General features: G+C 37.7%; 1 non-coding gene across 1 annotated transcript; it reads right to left on the reverse strand.

The window, feature by feature from the left end:
- Positions 1-2,410: 2,410 nt before the first annotated feature.
- LOC118704023 lies at positions 2,411-2,548 on the reverse strand. The gene has a single exon (XR_004983255.1). It is a non-coding gene; the product is annotated as a small nucleolar RNA SNORA48 (small nucleolar RNA).
- Positions 2,549-3,895: the final 1,347 nt, after the last annotated feature.

Here is a 3,895-nt window from a genome sequence, read left to right on the forward strand (position 1 = left end):
CAATCAGACAGTCAGGCAGGCAAGCAGTTAGGATCCAGCAGTCCTGGATTGTGAGAGAGATCAGGCCTAAATGGGCAGTTGGACATCCCTGGAGGGGTCCCAGATTGGAGATGGTGCAGGCTGGGCTGAGGGACACCCCATTCTGGGTACAAATTTCGTACATAGGGCCTCTAGTTCAGCAATAAAAATAAATGAATTATTCATATACATGACAACTTGGATAAATCCCCAGGGAATTATATTGAGTGAAAAATCCAATAATACCAATTATACTATGTGATTTCTTGAAATCATACTGTATGTTATTCTTGAAAAGATAAAATAGAAGTGAGAACAGATTAATGATTTCCAGGGATTAGGCTGTGAGCAGAGGGGGTTGGTAAAAGCTATGAAAGGGCAATATAAGGGATACTTCTGGTGATATAAATGTTCTATAATCTTGACTCTATCAACGTCAAACATTTTTTTTCTAAGTGTTTCATTTTGCTGTTTTTCTTAATGCATCTTGTTAGGTGTTTATTAATGATTTTGATCTTTCAAAGAACCAATTTTTAGTTTGTTATCTATTTTTCCCCCCATTGATATCTGCTCTTCTTTATATCATTCTGTTGAAAGCCTGTCTCTGAAAGCAGACTCTGTGATGGAGTTTGGCATAGTATATTTATTAAAGACTAGACACTGTGATGTACCTTGTTTTCCCGAAAATAAGACAGTGTCTTACATTAATTTTTACGCCCAAAGATGCGCTAGGTCTTATTTTCAGGGGATGTCTTAAATTTCCATGAAGAAGAATACGGTACACATTTATTGTTAAAGGAAAATAAAGGAAATTTTGTACCTGTATACGGTACGGTAGTACGGTAGTTGTCAACACAAACCAGACAAACTGTGAATCCTACAGTATCAAGAATTTACTCATTTATTCAATGACAATCATGTCATCATCTTCTGGAACATCATCATAACAATCTAATTCCTGAATTTCCTGGTGAATTTCTTGTGACTCCCATTTCTTTCAGAATCAATGGACCAAATCTCTCATGTTTAGCAATAGCATTCTAAGACATAGCCTAGGGGGGGGGGGGGCTTATTTTCGGGGGATGCCTTATATTTCCCTCAAAGGAAACCTGTAAGTAGGTCTTATTTTTGGAGGATGTCTTATTTTTGGGGAACATGGTAGTATATTTATTAAAAAGAGGAGGCTGAAACCTCATTGTTTAGAGGGGGAAAATTGTCATTGAGCCTGAAAAGGCTCAGAGCTTGAGGGATACTTAGGGGTGTCTGCACTGGTCTGAAATGTCCAGGACTATACACTTCAAGTGCAATCACTCGCTGCATATGAGCTGCCCAAGAAGAGCATGCCCTTGGGTGAGGAAGTTCTCTGCAACTGAGGCAAACCCTGGTGGAGTTGGACAGCCATGGGCTATCCACTAGATAGCTGTACAGTATATCTTCTTTGCTATTGATGGTGCATCTGACTGCACACCCCTGGATTCACCACCCTTTTCTTTCTAGTGCTCCCATTGCTCCATTTTGCATGGAATGTACTACTTTAAAGGAAGTCTCATGCAGTTAATGCATCTGGCCTAAAGTTCACTCTCTCTGGTAGAAGGTGGTTTTCTATATCATGTCTTGATTTAGCTCCTCATGGTCAATTAGTAAGCTATTATAAAAGACAAAGTTTTACTTCCTTCTGGCCAGCTGAGAGCAGGGGCACAGAAACAGAGAAGACTAAAGGAGGTTTAGACCATTTGCCATGGGCAGTGTTCTAGGGAATTAATAAAAAATGAATAAAGACCAGTAGTTATGTAGCTGCCCTAATCAACCTTAGAAATTTCTTTGATTAAAATATTCTTAGCTGGGAGCATATTTTATGTTAACATAGGTGCTATTTCAAATTAGTTCTATATTTACATATACTTTAATGGAAAAATACAGCTTTAATTTTCAAATTAGTCTATAGAGTTTAATGTTTGCTTGGTTTTAAAAAAAACATTATTAATTCAGGCTCTCCCATTATGCAATTTACTGCAAACACCCTTCAAGTGTCCAAAGGCAGACCACCTTTGCATATATATATATATATATATATATATATATATATATATATAATATATAATTGATTTTTTACAGAGAAGAAGGTTGTATGAAACACTAAAATGATACAGAGTTTGATCCAAAGTACAAGAACATTGAAATGGCTGACTAATGACTAAAGCAATTCTTACGTGCACAATTACTATGGGTTAGGGATGAGACATATGGGTAGAATTATAGAGAAATGCACATGTTTTTCCTGTCCATTTTACACCTGATCTGGAAAGCGTAATGATGTCTTTCATTGCTCCATGGTTCTCGAGCCAACACATTTTCAAGTCACCCACTCTTGCTCTCAAAGTAAATTATTTTTTTATGTGCTCCAGGCATGAAACAGCTCTGGCCACCAACCTAGGCTAGGATGAATTAGGGTCTGTACATCTGCTTCACCCCTCACTGATATAAGAGCAACACCACCAATCAGGAGTCTCTTTGCCCATTGCCAGGGGATAAAGTAAAAATAAACAAACAGGAAACTCCTCAAATCTAAACAAGTCCTGTGGTGTGAGAGAGGATTAATAAGCTGTTTCTATAGAGCATGCTGTCCCTGCTCATCTAGCAACATTGGGGATCCTGGAGGGAGCTCAGGAAAATCTGAAATCTTGTGAACCTGAATTGGAAGTAAAATTCATTCAATTTGATCCCCAGGGACCCATGTTTCCATACTATAGTCATTGCTCACGTTTATTTACATAGTATTAAAATTAAATGAACAATGTTTTATTATAGCTGTTTAGGTTTTGATAAATGACAAACAGCATTTTTCCCATCCAAACAGTGAAAGACATCAAATTCAGACATTAGAAGGGGGAAAACAACAAAACAAAAAACAACAACCGATGAGCTTGAGAGACTAACAGGAAGTGGGTTGATTCACTTCGGAATTGTGTTTATAAACAGACCAAATCAGATGGACTCTAAGCCAGGGGGTGGCCACATCTTGCTCCCATAAACACACAAGGCTCTAATCACCTTCAAATGACATCTTCCTGGCCTTTGTTTGTCTTTATGCAGAGTAAAGTCCATTGACTATTTATATTCCTGTCAGTTTAAAATTATGGGCCAGATTTGTGGGGCTTTTATTTTTAACAAAAATGTTGAAGTCAATTTATCTAACCCCGATCCTGCTGTCAAAAAGCTGTAACTACTGCAATGGCTGAGCGACTGCCTTGGATTATTAGTGAGCTGATGGCTTTGCTGCCTAAAAGTACAAGAGAGAGAGAGAGAGAGAGAGAGAGAGAGAGAGAGAGAGAGAGAGAGAGAGAGAGAGAGAGAAAGTATTTTAACTCCTTTATTAAAAGAAGTTTACATAAACCCAAAATTTTTCAAAAAGCGAAGGCATAATAAAGTATCCCATCTTTTCATGTCTAAGCTATTTGATTTTTTTTGTTAAGAAAAACAAATACACTTATTTTTTATTTTTTATTTATTACTGGAGATGATGGACACTTGTTCCCTGCCTTTGTGCACCAATCTGAAACTGATAAACCAGAGACTTCTGGATTTTCTGGGAGTAAGCATAGATCAGTTCCTGCCAGGTGGAGGAGGTTGTCAACTGTACAGCTTGGTGCAGTCAATGTCCACATCTCCAGCTCTTTGCAGAAAAGCAGACTCTGGTAAGAAAGATTAAAGCCAACATGTAATGACAGATTGAGCCAATACTTTATGTTTGGCTCAACTGTGTTTTTAATAGTGCACAGACAAACCACATTATGTCCAAATTTGGGGGCCAATATCTTACAGTTATAGAGTGTCAGATCCCACAAGGCTATTTTAAAATTACTTTCACTTACTTTTA

The sequence above is a fragment of the Pipistrellus kuhlii genome, unplaced genomic scaffold (assembly GCF_014108245.1).
Source record: "Pipistrellus kuhlii isolate mPipKuh1 unplaced genomic scaffold, mPipKuh1.p scaffold_m20_p_4, whole genome shotgun sequence".
NCBI classification, from domain to species: domain Eukaryota; kingdom Metazoa; phylum Chordata; class Mammalia; order Chiroptera; family Vespertilionidae; genus Pipistrellus; species Pipistrellus kuhlii.